This window comes from Callithrix jacchus, chromosome 1, assembly GCF_049354715.1.
Source record: "Callithrix jacchus isolate 240 chromosome 1, calJac240_pri, whole genome shotgun sequence".
NCBI classification, from domain to species: Eukaryota; Metazoa; Chordata; class Mammalia; order Primates; family Cebidae; genus Callithrix; species Callithrix jacchus.
The window spans coordinates 59,344,557-59,364,266 of record NC_133502.1 but is presented as its reverse complement, the minus strand read 5'-3'; the positions used below and the strand labels follow the sequence as shown (position 1 = coordinate 59,364,266).

Here is a 19,710-nt window from a genome sequence, read left to right as displayed (position 1 = left end):
AAATACATATGAAATATAAATTAATTTTTAAAATAAACATTTTTGTTAAATTAAACCCAATACATACTTTGTTTTCTTTTTTTCTGCTTCCCAAGAACTTAAACTCTTCATTTGGTAATCTGTGTTGGAGTAAGTAATCACCTCCCCATTTATGGATATATAGCACATCATACATGTTGACACTGTCCATAAATTCTATATTTTAAGTAACCTAGAAATATTTAGAGGCACAATGACTCTCTCCCTTAACTAACCTGTATATGAGTTCAGTGGGCATTTAAGAAAAATAAAGAGTCAGATTTAGGAGAACTATAACCAAAGAAGACAGGGCAGACCAAGCAATGAAAACTACACCTTGGCAACAATTTGTAGGTACTGGATTAAGTTCTGCCAAAAACCAGAACGTTCTTGAGAATTTTCAATTATGAAAGTTAATAATAGCAGTTTTTTCATACACACAATTAAGTTGGGTCATCTAATAAGTAAAAAAAGGTCTAATAGAAATACTCTTGTCAAGGGTGCAAATAAGACTATTCGTATCAATTTTAATTGTTATTACTTCACTGGAGGACAATCTCTGAAATTTTTCAAAAGTTCTCAGAAAATTACACAAATGCTTCATTTATAGGATTTATCTCAAAATTTAATTAGATATAAATTCAAAATAATATGTACCCAGTTTATTTGTGATAATTTAATTTAAAGAAACAAGTGACTGGTAATAAGAAATATGTTAAATATTTTTTTATACTTGAAGAAAAGCACAGATATCAAAAAATTGTGTTGTACGCCACTTTAGGACATGGAAAATATTCACTGTATTTATACTAAAATATTGAGTGCAGTATACAATATAAACATTTTGAGTTATAATCACTAGTGATGAGAGTAATATTTATTTTGTGCTTTTAATGTAGTTCATATATTTTCTAAAATAAATATGAATACTTCTATTGTCATAAAATATTATACATATATAATTTATACATGAATATATACATATATATACATATACATAAATCCTTTGCTGATTACCTTAATCAAGAAGGTTTTTCTTATTAAAATTTGGAAAAACTCTGGATGCATTTCATATTGAGATCTCAATATCTAACATGACAATATGTCAAACTACAGCTGTAGCATCAGGCATAAGAGAATTGATGTAGCTGTATCTCAGTTTTTTAAATGAATAATAATAATAACAATAAAGCCTTATAACTAAATAATAATGTACAAAATTGTTAGACAGTTTTATTGTAATTTAGAGTGGCAGTAACATCAAAAGGACTAATATTCTAGGGGGAATAATTGCCCTAATTTCTGGATAGTAAAGTAGAATAGTGAAGTTCAGTGAGAATAGTGTCTAGATTTCAGAAAATGTTTTTCAGTTTATATCATGGAATGCTAGGAGGACAATGTAGCTCTCCATATAGTTGTTTAAAGTAAAACAATTGTTCAATATCTGAGGTAAATGTAGTTCCAGGAAAAGCCACATTCCCCCTGGAAATTTAGTGTTAAAGCTTACAAAAAAATATGTGGGATGGAAGACACTTAAGTAAATAAGATCATTCAAACACACCTGCCAACTAACTTGAACTGTGGACTAATTTTTTTTTGAAATTTAAAAATATTTATTGAACAAAAGAATAAACATAAGCCCCAAAGAAAATATGACAAACTTTATATGTAAAATGTAATTTCTCCTAATTAATATAATTGCTTTCTGTTTGTGGTTTACAAAATTACTGATGTTTCCCTTCTATCCCTTTGTACCTATGTGTATCTAGCAGAAATGTTCTTAGCTCTGGCACACAGAAACTTGCTATCAATGATTATGTTCAAATGTTTATTTCCTTTAGCCAGAATAAACTGGGGGACTGGCACTGTCTGGATTGAACACAGGACAGATACTCAGGAAGTTCTGATCATCTTGAGTTTCATGTTTATGAGAAAAAAATGGATGCAGTAGCTCGATAGCAGGAATGTCATTGAATGTGTAGATATGGCACCCATCACTAACATTATAAAAGGAAATGGACCTCATACCTACATCCAGGTAAATCCCCACTCTGTGCAACTGGGGACTCACCCAGAGAAAAGTCAAAGGCATAGTGCTGGCGGCAAAGATCTGTCCTTTCCTGGAACCCACAGTCCAGAAGCCAAGTTCTGAAGAAAGTACAATGTACCCCTGTCAATTCAAAGATTCCTTACAAATGTTCACATCCCATATTTTGCTGGTGCCTACATCCACCTCCCAGTAATGTTGGCTGGAAGTGAAGTCAGAGGTCCCCAGGATGCACAGTGCAGAGCTGAACCTTTCAGCCTGCTGTTTTCTGTTCTGTCTGAATTCCTCACATCGGATGCTCCTCAGGTCTTCAGAAATGGTAAGATAGTTGCTGGCTGTGTCCACATCCAAGATCATATCCACTTGAAACTTCTTCATCCTTGGATTCATCCTTAGAATAGAGTTCAGCATGGGCTCTAGTTCCTTGATGATGGAAATCAGTGCCCTCAGCTTGTACTTGGGCTTGATGTCATTCTTCTGAGAGGCCACAGTGCATAAGGGCATAGTACACCTTACCCATGGGCCTCCTTCTGCAGTGAACTAATGCACTGGAGGCAGCAGGCATAACCACATTTCAGTTGCACCAGTTCTTCAAGATCATTTAGAAAAATAGGACATCTAATTACTTGTTTGAAGTGTTCAGCCATGGCACATGTCTTCCCGAGTTTCCTCCCCTGGCCTCCAGCTGCTTCTGCTGACAGCTCAGATCTTTTTTTTTTATTTTACTAATATATATGATTGCCTTCCAGGTTCAACCTTCTTGATTTAGGCATTATATGTGGGTTACCTAGGTTGAGTATGTAATTTATCTTACAAAGGAGAATACTTAAGCAGTGAAAAGGTGCTGATCAAACAAGAGAAAAACCTGCATAAATCAGGATGGCTGCCAGCACACTTGAAGGCTGTCACTCAAGTGGTAAGATGCCACAAGATTTCTTGCAGTGTATATGTTTATAATTAAAATATATTGCTGCTTAATGAAAGAAGAAGCCTTCTCCTAAAATATTTTGTGTACTTCTTAGTCTTAGGCACAGAAAAGTGTGAGTTCAATAAATATTTGCCAAACGAATTAAGAAATAAATTGCAGAATGAATATTCTTAATTTATCTCTAAACTTTCCTTTTTCAAAATTACTTTATAAAAATGCTTAAGGGGAACATGAAAAATACTAAGGACAGCAGAACACTACAATTATAATTTAAAAGAAACGAGGAAAATAAGACAATGCTTTGCAATTTACACTTACATTAATTAGCATTACTGTGAATGCTAAAAGATTAGGTATTCTATTTTTATTCCTATAAATAAAAAATAATTTAAGTTATTACTAATGCTAAGATGAATTTAAAAAGGAAGGAATAATGATTTTAACACACTGTAGTGTTTTGACATAAAATATAGTGAAATTACTAATAATTTCCATCTTTATATTATATAAATGGAATTTTAAAATAATGTCATAATAGTTATTAATTCCTTTGAAATTAACTGTGAAATTAATCATGGTACTATTATTCTCATTAGTACCATATTTATTATCATTTATAAATGCTATCCTGTATTTTTCAGTTTGAATATTTAATTAATTGATGTGACATGCTTATGTAACTTTGCCCATTATCATAGAGCAGAGCAAAATAATACATTATTTGACAATAGTCATTTAACACATGACTCTAATATTTTGATGTGGAATTTTTAAATTTTCATTTGAAAATGAAACATATACTTTTTTCCTTTGAAAACGTTCTATGGCAATTCATTTTTAGTTTTTTGAGGAACCTTTATACTGTTATCCACAGTGGTACATTAATTTACATTCCCACCCACAGTGTATGAGGGTTCCCTTTTTTACTTATACTCACCAGCTGTAACATTGATCACCACCTGCAGAGGTCTGTCCTGCAGACCCTGACTCAACAACGGCTGAATAAATGCACTTTCACACCTTTTTCTGTGATTCAAGTGGGCTAGAGATGGTTGTCAGCTGTTGTCAGAGGGTAACTGCAGCCAATCAACCAAGACCCCCGTTCCATCCTCACATTTATTCAGCAAAGATTTCATAAACAGAGGTTCTAAGTCAACAGGCTCGTGGGTAATTAACATGATTAAAAGAGTGGTTTTGCACATGATAAAAGCTTTAGGTTCTGGGCCCTAAATTAAACACTATTAACTGGTAATTCCCCTTTGACCTCCCCCTGAGAGGACCATCCAGCACAAAGTTTACATGAGTAAACAGTTAAGAGTAGAGACAGGCTGGGCGTGGTGACTCAAGCCTGTAATCCCAGCACTTTGGGAGGCCGAGGAGGGTGGATCACGAGGTCAAGAGATCGAGACCATCCTGGTCAACATGGTGAAACCCCATCTCTACTAAAAATACAAAAAAAAATTAGCTGGGCATTGTGGCACATGCCTGTAATCCCAGCTACTCGGGAGGCTGAGGCAGGAGAATTGCCTGAACCCAGGAGGCGGAGGTAGTGGTGAGCCGAGATTGCGCCATTGCACTCCAGCCTGGGTAATGAGAGCGAAACTCCATCTCAAAAAAAAAAAAAAAAGAGTAGAGACAAAGAGATGTAGGGTAAACAGACTAACTGGGGAAAGCCTCTTCTCATCCCTATCTTTTCCCTAATCTAGTGTAAATGAACAGGCCGCCTTCAGCCTTTCCCAGTAAACCTTTTAGGCTTCCAAAAGGTTTGAGACTAATCTATAACTTTCTCTAATATTTCCCTAAAATTTTGCCAGCCACCCTGAATGAATCTCAAAAGCCAGCATTTTTTATTGCTTGTCATTTGGATAAAAGCCATTTTAACTGGGGTGATATGCTATCTCATTGTAGTTTTAATTCTCATTTCTCTGACAATCAATGATGTTGAGCAACTTTTCATAAACCTGGTTGCCATTCACATGTCTTCTTTTGGGAACTATTTATGCAGACCTTTCATGCATTGTTATTGGATTATTAGATTTTTTAATATAGAATTGAGCTCCTTATATATTCTGATTATTAGATGGTTAGCTTGCAGACATTTTTTCCACATTCTGTGGGTTATCTCTCCAGTTTCTTGACTGTTCCCTTAGCTGTGCAAAAGCTTTTTAACTTGATGTAATTCTGTTTGTCCTTTTTTGGTTTGGTTGTCTATGCTTGTTATTACTTGTCTATTATTCAAGAAATCTTGCCCAGACCAATGTTGTGTAGAGGTTGACCAATGTTTTATTTTAGTAGCATGTAAATTTATTTGTATAGCATTCTTTCTTAAATAGGACTAGTAAAAGTAAAAGCATTTTTTCACATAGTAATTATATATTTTAATATTTTTAATTTAAGCCTCTCTGTTATTTTGAGTTATAGAGAACAGAAATGAAAGTATAAACAGGCGTTTAAATTTCCCCCCATTTCTATCATAATTTTAGAGAACCTCTGACTCCAGAGAGATTTTGCATGGGGAAAGATGTATGGAAATTGAAAAGGGGGAAATAACAGCCTTAGCTATCTATGATTCACGAGTATATATTCATCAGTTAGATACCTTAGAATCTTCAGCACAAAATCAGCAAGACCCTGTCAACGATTAACTAGTATGATACTATTCCATCTACCCTCATATCTTCAGGTTTAATACATGAGTTTACAGAGAGATATATGATGTTAGATACCACTAATTTAATTCAAAATGTGCACATAAATTAAAAAAAATTAACCCTAAGTTATATTGTTTTCATTTAAATATTTTTGTTGGAACATAATCTTAGAAATATTGCATTCATTACCTTAAATAGTATTGCCAGTTGGCAAACTCATAATGGAGAATAAAACTCTAATTGAGAGTGATTATTATGTGAGAAAACAGTTGCTACTGTGTTATGTTCAAAAAAGGGGTGCAGACATAACACAGATTTCATGTCCAATCTGTAGCACCTAATTGTGACCATTAGGATTTAGTTTTTTGGTTTTTTTTCCTAACATGCCACCATTGTGTCCGTAAAGTTTACCTTGTTATATATAATTGTTCTTATAATGCATGCTGAAGACCTCTAGCCAAAAATCTTTTTGACCCCCAATGAGAAATCATTTTTCTCTCAGTTTAGCTTCATTACCAAGGATGTTTGGCCACAAGTGGCAGCTATTTCTGTAAGACTGTATAAATTCTGTAATGATAGGATTGCTGCTCATAGGAAACAGGTTCCAAGAATGATGTATAATCACACATTTTTCTTTATAAATGCGGCTAGTCAATAATTGTGTATATATGAATAAAACTTTATATTTTAATAGAAATATGTAAGCTTTGGGGTTGGAGAAAACTGGGTACAGATATCCATGCTGTTTAGAAGGAAGTTCCTGTAGCATTCTAACACCTCTAGAGCTGTTATGAAGGTTAAGACATTTGCACCAAAATTGAAAGTTGTTATGAAAGATCTGGCAAAATAATAAGCTAAATGAAGGAATTAAGAAGTTTACAATTATTGGCCTGGCTCTCATCACACCCTTTTGATAATCTGAACTTCAGTCACATCTTCCAATTGTGTTAATAGCCCTTCAGGCTGGAATCGCCCTTATCTGGGGTACAACTGTGACATTTCACTTTCTATTTAGCACTCTGCTCAATTCTCCACTTTGCTGATCTTCAGAGTAGCAGTCAATTATTCCCCCTCTGATAAATGATTATTTTTTTCTCATAATATGTAGAGATATACTGTTATTTCAAATTGTTAAACATTGATTTGCCCAGAACTTCCACATAACAGAAAAACATTTAAATTTTCTTTAATAAACACTGAAAAATAATACTGACATTATTATTATAAAATAATAGTTTAAATAATTGAATAATTGACATTTGTGTAATAATTACCTTATTATGGAAGACATTCTAAATGTATTATTTATATTAGTATACTCAATTATTACAACCATTAGGACATTATTTTCCATATTTTTCAGAAGCAGAAGAGCAGAAATAAAGTTAAAATAATTTTCTGAAGTCAGTAAGTGCTAGAGGGATGATTAATACTTATAAACAATAGTCTTAATTCTTATATTACTATTAGATTTGTAATTAAAAAATTTTTAATTTTGCTAGCAAATTCTATGAATTTATTTTTGATAACTGAGAGCTAATGTGTTTTAATGCATTTTTAAAACAAGATACCACCTTATTTGTTTTAAATTGGCCAGTATTTTTGAGGAAAATATTCTGTTATTTTAAAAAAATTCCTCAGAATACAAACTCTTCGTTCTGTCTATAGTTGCAAACTGTTTTATAATGATACACTAAATTTCCTAATTTTGAGAATTGTAGTGCTACAATATTCTTTTTTAACTCATATCAGTTGAGTTCTAAAGTGATGAACTACTCTCACGTTTGCTTTGGAACGAACTATCAGCGTCCAACACTGATGAGTTTCAGAATAGCACTACAGAAGTTTAAAACAAGGGCGTCACCCATCACCCATATGTTCAGAAGTCAGGAGTTCAGAAAAGCTTGGGCAGAGTTGAGCTGCTGGGTGTCAGAGTAGCTGAACACAGCAATAAGCCAAAAATGAAAAATATAAGCCTTTAATCACCCATTGCTATGGTATAAATAAGAGGCTAAAACCAGAGAAAACACGCACTTCCTCTCCCTGACAGTTCGACTCGCTGCCATTTTCTTGCCTGGAATGTTGAGTCAGGGAGGACCAGGAGAAGCAGCAGAGACTTGGGGATTATTCCACAGTTTTATGGATCCTTGGGTTGGAGAATGGCGCAAGAGAAGGGCTAGGAATGGACAAGCATCGGATATTGATCCAGAGTGCGAGATGTGTTTCAACGTTTCCCCTTTCTTCCCATATAAGGAAGTCTCCATCCTGTAACAGTTCTTTCCACAAGGCTTCAGATAAAGAGACCACCCTAGGAATGAAAATATCAGGGCTAGGGACTAGGAGGAGCCCAGTCAGAGAGCTTAAGAACTTGACTGCAACTGCCTTTAGAGACTGCAGTGCACTGGCCGAGCATCAAATCTGGTTGAGGGGAGAAGCAGGTATCTCCTTTGATATTGCTTACCAATCACACATAACATTTAACCATGGCAGGCCTCCTCTCCATAGTTATAACAGTAAAAATAACATATACTTATGTGTAGTTCATTATATTCCAAATACTATTCTAAGACTTTGACTATATTAACTCCGTTTTGTCCTATTTACAAATCTAAAGAAATGCTGTTACTATTATCAATTCACCGTTATTAATGAGGAAACTGAGAAACTTGCTGTAAAATAAGTAACTTGCTCAAGGTAACAGCTGGTAAAGGGAGAAGCTTCAGAGATCACAGCTGATACTTCAAAATAAGATTTCCTCTAATAGTAAGCACTCAACGGATTTCTTTAAATAAATTGAAACTTTAATATTGAAAGAAAGAAATTTCAAAAACCAGTCTGCCTTCAGTGAATTATATTTCTTTGAATCTAATCAATTATCCAAAAGTTCACTGCAGAAAGAAAAAAATAGAAAATGTATACAATAAATTTGGAAAAGTGAATTAACAATTTTATAATTTTTATAAATTTTTTTAGTGAAGCGGTTGCTTCACTAGCAAATTTAAAATGCACGAAGTTCAGGCCCTAGGACTCTATGCAGATCATCAAATTTCACAAGTGGAAACATGACTAAATCTTTGTCAAACTACTTCTCACCCTTATATCAGTAGATTAAATAAATGAGATTTCGTTCAGGTGTCACATATTACAGTGATAAGATAATTTTGGTCATTTTAATTTATGCTAATTAGAAAAACTATGGTTTAAAAAACTTTAAGTTACTAACCTGTGTCACAGCTATAATGAACTAAGAAGCCTGAATTGAAACCACAGCCATTCATTTTTCTATGTCCATTGTATTCTAATAAATAGAAATTTGCTTCATGTAGAAATACTCAACGTTTGTTTATTCCTGATATAAATGCTATTGCTTTCCCATTAAAATTTGGGGATTTAACATGCTTAAATTTGTATAATACAGCTTTTTAATAGTCTTTGGATAGGTGAAAACATTATGTATTCAGATATAATATTTGAGCAAGAACTTGTCTGAAACAAAAAAAAAAGGAGTTTAAAAAATAAGACAGGGGTATTTTAAAAGAATAGTAATTTCAATACTTGAAATCTAGAAAAGACAACTCTTGGCTTTAGTCTGTGTCTTGGGCAACACTCTATTTTAAAAATATATTTTGTATTGTGAAAATTAGTGTCATTTTGGAACATCTGATGATATTAACTGACCTCAGTTTTAAGCCAAGAACACAAAATAACCTTTTATCTGAAGCTTAGAGCGGTCATACAGAGACTTTGAATAACTTCAATTTGTCTTTAAACACAACCTTTGCAGAATGAACACAAAAATGCTCCCAGGCTCCCTTTCTATCTCTTTATCACGGATGAATGACTTAAAGATCACATCATCACAAACCTCAGAAGCAACCTTTAACTGAATGGTGGAAGAAAACACTAAAAATTTCCTGCTCAATTTTTATATGAAGTATGAGGAACTTTCATTGATTTCTGGGAATAAATGCATTATTTAAAAGTTAATTTTACCAAAAAGGTGCTTGTGAGATGGAGCAGATTCAAATAGGCCATGTGGGATTATTTTTCTTGTATCTATGAAAATGTAACCACCACGCTTTTTAGTTTTTTGGATTTTCAGATTTTAGTCAACTAAATTACTATGTTATGAATAGAACCATTATTGAAATATGTTCATACATTATATTCAATTAAGCTATAAATAATATAATCAATATTCTTTGCCTTTAGATATTAAAGTTTAAGTGAAATTTTTAACTGTATATATATTCTTGTTCATTATAATATTCATTACGGTAGTGATTCTGATGCTTTTCATTTATGAATTTGTTTGGTTTGCTGTTTTATTTTCTCACATTTATGAGCCTGGCATTTAAATTGTACTTGGAAAAAAGTAGGTGCTTAGGCCTTATTTGCTGAATGGATGCTAGAGAAAATAAAATACAAAATTAGTTTATTTTTATCTGCTGAATAAAATATTTGAAAAATATTCATTAGATCTATGGCCAGGCATGGTGTGTATATTTTTAATATTGCTTGCCAATAATACATTATAGTTTTAATTTTCTTCTTCCTCTATGTACTTTGCTTTAAAGAATAAACTCTTCCAATATGTCTAATACAGCACTGTGCTATTATTAGCATTAATTTAAATTTGTTTTATTTAATAAAACTTATTTATTTATTTATTTATTTTTTGAGACAGAGTCTCACTCTTTTGCCCAGGCTGAAACGCAGTAGCAGGATCCTGGCTCACTGCAACCTCCACCTCCCAGGTCAAGCAATTCTCCTGCTTCAGTTTCACGAGTAGCTATGATTTCAGGTGCCCACCATCCCAATTGGCTAATTTTTGTATTTTTAGTAGAAACAGTGTTTCACCACGTTAGTCAGGCTGGTCTCAAATGCCTGATCTCAGGTAATCCACTGCCTCAGCCTCCCAAAGTGCTGGGATTACAGGCTTGAGCCACTGCACCCAGCTTGTAAACCTATTTATATGTCCAGAATGTTTTCAATGTAGTGAAGATAATTGATTGCATTAGAAGTAGCAGTTTTGTAGTAGCTGAAAATTTAGGAAATAAAACATTTTTAAATTATCTTGGGTTATATTTTAAAGTATAACAGGTATCAAGAAATCTAAACATATGCCTCAAAGTAAATGATTAGAGAAAGTTATTCACTTTCTACACAATGATATCGGTCATTAATAACTTGGCTACTTTTCTCAGAAGGAAACTGAGTAAAAAATCTCTGGTCATATGAAACTATTGATCCAAAACTGCCCAAATCTGAACTTTTGAATTTTCTAATGATTTATTGTTGTCTTTGTTAAACTAACTTGACACCTACATTACTATACTTCCTTCTATTAAAAAGATTCACTTCTAAAATAATTTTTTATTTAGGAAACATAATTGTATCCATTTACAATCCATTAAAGCTTATGATGAAAAGAAGTTGTTATATTCTGTGTTTTTATAGTTTTTAAACTTTTCTAAATTCATTACATGAATAAAGAACAAGTACTCATCTATATCATTTGTATCCTTTATTTTCAAAGGGGTTATATTAACCCTTGACATCCATACTTAATTAATAAATATTTTTTTCATGTCCTCTTTAGACTGCTGGCTCACTTTTTAGAAAAATGTATTATTTTACTTTTATTATTAATGTACAATATTTAAAGAAATGTATGAGGGTTCATGTTGTGTGTGTTATGTGTGTATGTACAAGCCTATATATATTTATGTATACATTAATATAAATGATTAAATAAACAAGACACACTCTCTAGATAAGACTAATTTATTTTTATTGTGATATTTAGAAAGTGCATAGTTTTAGCACATTTTCACACTGCGACGACAAAGCAGAGAATAACTGTTATAAATGCATGGATTTCAACAGGCATATATTATATTTACCATATATATATATTTTAAATATATTTTATTGCATTTTAGGTTTTGGGGTACATGTGAAGAACATGCAAGATTGTTGCATAGGTACATACAGGGCAATGTGGTTTGCTGCCTTACTCACCATCACCTATATCCAGCATTTCTCCTTATGTTATCCCTCCCCAACTCCCTACCTCCTGCTGTCCCTCCCCTAGTTCCCCCGTACAGACCCCAGTGTGTGATGCTCCCTTCCCTGTGTCCATGTGTTCTCACTGTTTAACACTCACCTATGAGTGAGAACATGTGGTGTTTGATTTTCTGTTCTTGTGTCAGTTTGCTAAGAATGATTGTTTCCAGGTTCATCCATGTCCCCCCAACAAAGGACACAAACTCATCGTTTTATATGGCTACATAGTATTCCATGGTGTATATGTGCCACATTTTCCCTGTCCAGTCTATCATCGATGGGCATTTGGGTTGGTTCCAAGTCTTTGCTATTGTAAACAGTGCTGCAATGAACATTCGTGTGCATGTGTCCTTATAATAGAACAATTTATAATCCTTTGGATATATACCCAGAATTGGGATTGCTGGCTCAAATAGAATTTCTATTTCTAGGTCCTTGAGGAATCGCCACACTGTCTTCCACAATGGTTGAACTAATTTACACTCCCAGCAACAGTGCAAAAGTGTTCCTTTTTTTCCACATCCTCTTCAACATCTGTTGTCTCCAGATATTTTAATGATCACCATTCTAACTGGCTTGAGATGGTATATCAATATAGTTTTGATTTGCATTTCTCTAATGACTAGTGATGATGAGCATTTTTCCATATGTTTGTTGGCTTCATAGATGTCTTCTTTTGTAAAGTTTCTGTTCATATCCTTCACCCACTTTTGAATGGGCTTGTTTGTTTTTTTCTTGTAAATCTGTTTTAGTTCTTCGTAGATTCTGGATACTAGCCCTTTGTCAGATAGGTAGATTGCAAAAATTGTTTCCCATTCTGTTGGTTGCCAGTTCACTCTAATAATTGTTTCTTTTGCTGTGCAGAAGCTCTGGAGTTTGATTAGGTTCCATTTGTCTATTTTGGCTTTTGTTGCCAATGCTTTTGGTGTTTTAGTCATAAGTCCTTGACTATCCCTATGTCCTGAATGGTTTTGCCTAGGTTTTCTTCTAGAGTTTTAATGGGAAAGACCTACCTTATGTATATTTTTAAGATTACATAGGCTCACTAGGTTTACAAAAGTGAAAATATATGTGTATATCTTACTTATGACATTTATATATATATATATATACTATATATGCATATATTATTCTTATACCAAAACCAAAAATGTCTCCATTTTAAATGATTATATCATAATTTCAATATAGCATATTTCACATGATAGAAATAATGACTACCATTCTGTATAGCACTGCAATCAATTGTGACATTAATAGCCATTTAAGTAAGAAAAAAGTAATTGGATATTTTAAAATTGCCTTTAAAAATTTGCGATAATAAAGTAATATAAACAATTGTTACAATTTTGAATAGTATAAAAATTATTAAAATGCAAAATACTAAATTACATTGGGTGCAGACAAAACTGTACTTTGGTATAAATTCGCCATACCTTTCTGTATCTTCATAAAACATATTTATAATTTATTTATTTTTTTGCAACAACTCTCATTATATTTATACAACATAAATTTTATTCCCTTGTTATTGTTTTAATGGATTATATTTATACTTTACTATGATTTTAAAATCTGTAAAAGAAAGGCAGTACCTTACTCATTAGATTATTTTTAGAATTTAATTAAAAAGGAAAATCCCTGGAATGACTGTAACAATCTTTGGAAAATGTTAAGCTGTCAATAAATATCTGCTATCATTAATCTTGAGGAAAATAAGAGGAAAAACTATATTTATACAAACTATAATTATAAATACAAACTATATTTAGCTACTTACAATGTTGATTGTGTCCTTAATAGTTTATATTGTTTCATATGCATACTCTGTAATATATTCTAAATCCTCCTGTAATTATTAATGCTTTGCCTTCCTGAATTATAACACATTTAAATTAATGTAGAACTAAGTAACTGTCTTACATGTTTACTATCCCAACTCTGTAGATTATATAATATTGAGTTCATAATATGATTATATATGCTTACTTATTTTAGGAAACCATCTGCGTTTGCTCCTGTGTAAGTAATATAATTTGTTTATATAATTTCTTGTTTATATAATTTTAAAATTTATATTTGTATTCAAAATCACTGAGGATCTGTTTTGAAATTAGCCTATTTTAATAATCATCTATTTTACATAGAAAATTTTTTGATCAAACTAATCTTTTTACAGAATAAAGTAGGTAATGATGATGACAATGACTATATGTACTCTTCTTTCTTTTTGCTTTGATCTGTTTTTCAGAATTGGTACTTATCTGTAATTTAGTACTTTGTACTTTGATATTCATCTTTGTTATTTTCTCCATAATCATTTTACTTTATTTCTACTGTCCCATGATATTAGAAAAGCATCTCATATTTGTCGTAGATATTGCACATTTGAGCTTCTACTGAAACAAATTATTACTTACATTCTTCAATGGAGTAAAATTTTACTGAAAGTAATTACAGTTCTTTATCTTATCCAAATTCCCTACATCCTAATCTTTTATGGTTGTTTGTCTTTTATATTCTTTTTTTTTTGCCATAGAAAACTCAGATATTTTTCCAAATGTATGCTTCAGTGATGTATCCATAAAAAAAGAGCTTGTACATGAATATAATCTTTTCCTTGGCTAGCCAAAGAAGTAGTGAGATACTCATATTTTGTAAAATAATCAAAACTATATATTTCTCAGACATACAGAATAAGGTGTTGGCTACTTAGCAGTTCAGATGAGCTAAACTGATGTATGCCTTTTTATATTCTTTTTCCTGATAATCAGTAAAACTTTAACTCCTAATGATATCCATCATGCCTGATTCAGCAATCCAGGTTTGACAGCCATTCCTAGATCCATTTCATATAAACCTCTCTGTACTTCCTATTTCATAATGACTCTGTATAATCAGGAAACATCTTGTTATGTGTACATGTAAAGGATAATTTTAATTTGATTGTATGAGTGGTAAGGCACTCCCTCTTAGAACCATCTCATTACCTTATTTTTAAGAATAATATCCAACCAATTATTTACCTTCAAGAGGTTTTTTTGTTGAAAAATAATTCAGTACCTTTTAAAGGTAGAGCTATGTAGCTACCTATTTAAGTGTACTTATGACATTTTTATTTTTAATTTACAACTTTCCATATATTTTGATTGTTCTCTATTTTCTGCACAGTGACAATGTACAATACACATGTAGCACTCCTTAGTAAAAACAAATGTGCAACATCTACACTTATTCGTATAACATGTATTATAAATACTGTGATTACAAAATATTTGAAATTATAAGAATTTCATATTAACTTTTTAATACGAATTAATGGTGAACCACATAGCCTTTCTGAATACACAGTTTAATAGTTTGAAGAAAGCTACAATTAATTCATATTCCAAAAAAATCTGAGTAATGAGAAGCAGTAAAGATTTTCATCAGGACTTTTATCTTTCAAATAAAAGGCATTATTTGAGTTATAGACAAGAAAAACAAAATTTTAAAATATACACTGACATGATTTTATAAACATTTTAAAACAAAAATTGCAACAGAAAGATTCAGAACATATTCATTGTGTTAATACAATTTAATTCATAAAATTTAGCTTCTCTTTATGTGATTGTGTTTTTAATGATAGGTAGAACACATGAAACAACATTGTCATATAAGCTTATTTGAAAGCTCAATTTTCTCACAGTGACAATGTATAATAATTCAACAATGTTTTGGAGAAGTACAAGGGGTATATCAATTCTTTTTTCTCTTGGAAGGTTCAGTTCATATACTCTCCTATATTAGCAGGGAAACCTCCTGGATAAGAATGATTCAAAATTTTTGTTGGTTATTATTGCTTTGTTTTCTTAAATAAAAACTTGCTGTGATCTTTAGATAAAGTGAGGTTTTCATTCACTCAAAGGAAAAAAATGGTGTCACAGTGAGAAGAATATTAAAAATGGAAACTTCAAGATAGTTTTCTCCAGTGTTCTTACAGGAATAAAGATTTTCCAACATATTTTGTCTGCTTATTGATTATCATTTCATCTGGAGCATATGTCCAGTTGATTTGTTTCAAAATTTTTCTCCACATTTTCTTTGTGTTGCTTGTTTTTGGACTTGTCTTCTCCATTTACCTGCTGAGTTTTCTGCTAGTTTATCTTTGCAACTCTTTGAGATGGTTTTTATGTCCTGGGTTTTTCTGCATTTGGCTTTACTCTACCTACTAAAATAGTGGATTCCCTGGGAAGACTTATTTTTGTGTGTGTTCACTGAACCACATATATATTTTTTCTATGTGTCTAGAGAGAAATAATAGCAATTTAATATTTGCTGAGCATCATAAGGCAGACATTCTTTTTCACTCTTTTTACAACATTTAAAATGACAGCTGGTATGGAATGTGACATAAAATGTTCTCTTTTTAGAGTTATATTGGTTAAAATTACTTTGTTAGAAGTCAAAGTGTGCTCACAGATTCCTATTTGTATACTGCTTCAATTCCCAATCAATTTTCACAGGCATTATTTCATTTTCTCATCGTAGTAACTCTGTTAAGTTGGTGAAGTTAGACATGATGACATTACGTATGTTTTAGAGACAAGAAAATCAAGTCAGGAAACAATAATAAAAGAAAATCTGTTGGGAGTCTGTGCAAGGTGATGCCAAAGTTTACACTGCAATATATTTGTCTGCTTTCCAAAAACACTGGTATGGTTTTAGGTCCTTTTATAAACTCCATAGCAATAACCAATAAAAGTTTGAACAGTATTTGAAAATGTATATGATTTAAACTTTATTTAGAATGTAGTTGTGAGCTCCTCTATTTGAAATATATTTCCTCCTTTAAAAACATATTGAAGCAGAAATAATAAAAAGCAATATTAAAGAAGCACATAAATTTTATGTCAGGTTTCCCAGCTATTTGTGCAAAACAATCAACCACCAAATATATCATGGAATACACAAGTTTTCCAGCTATTTGTGCAAAACAACCACCAGATTATCACTGAATATAATTGATGATAAACTCAATGAGTATCCAGGTCTTAGGTGAAAGTTTTAATAAATTATTTTGTACTGTTTCTCTTTTATTGTTCCAAAAAATTTGAAGATTGTTTTTGTTGTTTTTATTAACATCATAAAGTGTTTCAACTGAAACACAATTTTTTCAAAAGGCAAAAATAGCAATGCTCTATTCTGGTAAACTGTACTTTTATGTACCCAAATATATTTCTGAAATATACTACAACCACTTTGATTATAGAAAGACAGGTTATTTTGAATTTGAATATTTATTACTTTTTCTTTTCTACTAACACAATTAAAAAATAATAATTATATAGTAACACTCCCAATTACAATTCATAATACATAGAAAATGCTAATAGATGCCTATGGAGTAAACACATTATGTGAGGATGGACAAGAATCAGAGAGAACAAAATTGAGGATGGACAAGAATCAGTAGCATATATGCTTTTTAGATGAGGGAGACTAAATTCATGTTGACAAATATTCAGTACCTTCTCTGTGCTAAATGAATGTACTTCTTTAAACTCTTTAAACTTCCTTTAGATAAATGACTTGATTTGTCTCAGTTAAGGTGCACGGAAATGTCATTATTCTGTTTTATACCAAGGGTTTGAGATTCTGAGAATGGTTTACCATGTTATCTTTTCCTTACTTTTGTGATCATGAAAACACATGCAGAGATGGCTCACTATCATCTTGGTGGCGGAGTGTCAAAGATGAGCCTCCTTATCAAACTGTGATAGACACGTAGTGTAACATAAGCAAAAAACACACCTGATTGTGTTAACAAATGCTGTATTTTTTCAGTTTGCTACAACATTATCCAGCCTATCATGAGAGAAACATGAAAAATGAAAAGCTGCTTGGCAAAAATCTGGTGAAGGGGTATCTGGACACTAAGATATGGCTATTGAGAATTAAAGCAGAGTGCCTATTTTTATTAATTGTTTAAAATAGTAATAACATATTCTTATACCAATTAAATGACTTAAATTTAGTAAGAAAATATGATCTAAAATGTTTCTATTTACTCATAACTGATTGTGGCTACCCAAATCATAGTTTCTCATAACTGTTTCATTTATGAAATGATGGTTATTCTGAAGCTGGGATTTCAGAGTTATAATCTCCAGAATAGAGAGAAGACTCTATTTCATTGAAATGTGTTTGAAAGAGCTAAGCTTTCTCATTAATCTGTTATTGAGGCTTCATCTGAAAGGGTTTTTACATTTTTCTTTGGATTCTGGCACTAATATCAGAGAATCTTGACAATCTTCATCTTGTCTACTCTTCCTCAAAACCTTGTTTCAGCTACTAGAGCTTAATATGTGCAGAGGATTTACTATACCAAATCTGTAATTAGCAGAGGCAGAACTGCCATAATAAAATCTCCAATTAGGTTCACAAAAATTGGGTTTCGCCTTGATGACATTGTTACCAGGGGTACCCAACTTGTAGGTTCTTGGCCTCTCTAACCCCAAAGAATGGGGAAAGGGGTCCCGGAGATACTACCATCCAATGGACCCAAAAAGTTTTACAGAAGAGTGATTTATTAGACAGAGAGAGAGACAGAGAGAAGACCACTCCCACACTGTTGTGGGAGGGGAACCCAGAGCCAGAAATCTGTTCAGGTAGGAGCAGCTGAAGTTTTCTCTCCCCATTCATGTTCAATGAGAAGAGTTCTTTCAAACTTCCTCTGGAGTGATTGATCTTTGACTCTGATACCAGATTGGCTACTTGTCCTACAACCCTGAGTTACAGAGCCCCCTCCTCCCAGAGCTTTGTGGGGAAGTTAGGACTCACCTAGCCTTTCCCAAGTGAGAGAAGATCAGATAAAGAATTTTACCTGGCTCATGTCAGGGAGGTGCTCAAAGAGCACCAGCCACCTCTCAGGTGGGGAGCCCAGGGAAATTCCTGCATTTGAAACCCCTCTGGTCTCCGGATGGATATGTGGAGGGGGTGCTCAAAGAGTCCCAGCTGCCTGAGGCGGAAAGCCAGGAAATCCTGCATTTGAAACCCCTTCCCTAGCCAAACCAGGAAGAGACATTTCTTTAACACAGTCCCTCAACATGTTTTTTATTCAATAAAACTTAATGAATTAATTATATCTAAATGCCTGTTCCATCCATAATTTAAATATACAGACACACACCACCTCCCAAGCCTCCTGCCCCCCACAATCACACCTCACCTATGCACAAAATCTGAAAACTGAACAGCCCTGTGAGGTATTTTAGATGTATCTTTTCAGAAATCATGTTGTCTGTATACAGAACAGGTAACTTTAAAGTATGAGAGAAATCAAGATAACAGACATGCAAAAATACAAATCTGCCTTGTCTTCTCAGAAATCATGTTATCTGTATACAGAACAGGTAACTTTAAAATATGAGAGAAATTGTTATATCGAACTGAGCACAGAAAGTCAACACCAGAACAAAAGTATGCCAAATTGCAGGGTTTATTGCCAGCGACCACGGAGGACTTACGTCTCTCCAACCCGTGGCCCCGAAAGAAGAGAGACAAGACCTTTTTATACCCGCAAAACCACTTGGGAGTGGGGGTGGAGATGGGAACGAAAGCTGTCAATCACCTCCCAGGCTACGACGAGGGTGAGGGGCTTCAGACAATCCGAGGGCCAGTGGATTCAAATCACCTTCTGGGTGGACAGGAGGGTGAGGGGGTTCTGGACATTTCAAGGGCCAGGGGACTATTTGACATTCTGATTGTTATTTAAGGGGTTCACAGATGCTGAGATTAACATTCGTTTACACATCGTTTGGGTAGGGGTGGGATCCATAGATTTTTAATTACTTGGCGCCAGTATGAAATTATCTGGGGGTGCTTACTCTGGTAAACAAAGGCTAGTAATTCTGGCATTTACAGATAAGAGAAGGTATGCAGCTTTACCTGAATTTGCATCCTGCAAATGATCTAGCAACTTACAAAAGCCAAGGTTAGCAGTCATTGTGAGG

General features: G+C 33.0%; 1 pseudogene; it reads right to left on the bottom strand.

The window, feature by feature from the left end:
• Positions 1-1,855: 1,855 nt before the first annotated feature.
• On the bottom strand, positions 1,856-2,712 carry LOC100399005 (ret finger protein-like 4A pseudogene; annotated as a pseudogene).
• Between the last annotated feature and the right edge of the window lie 16,998 nt (positions 2,713-19,710).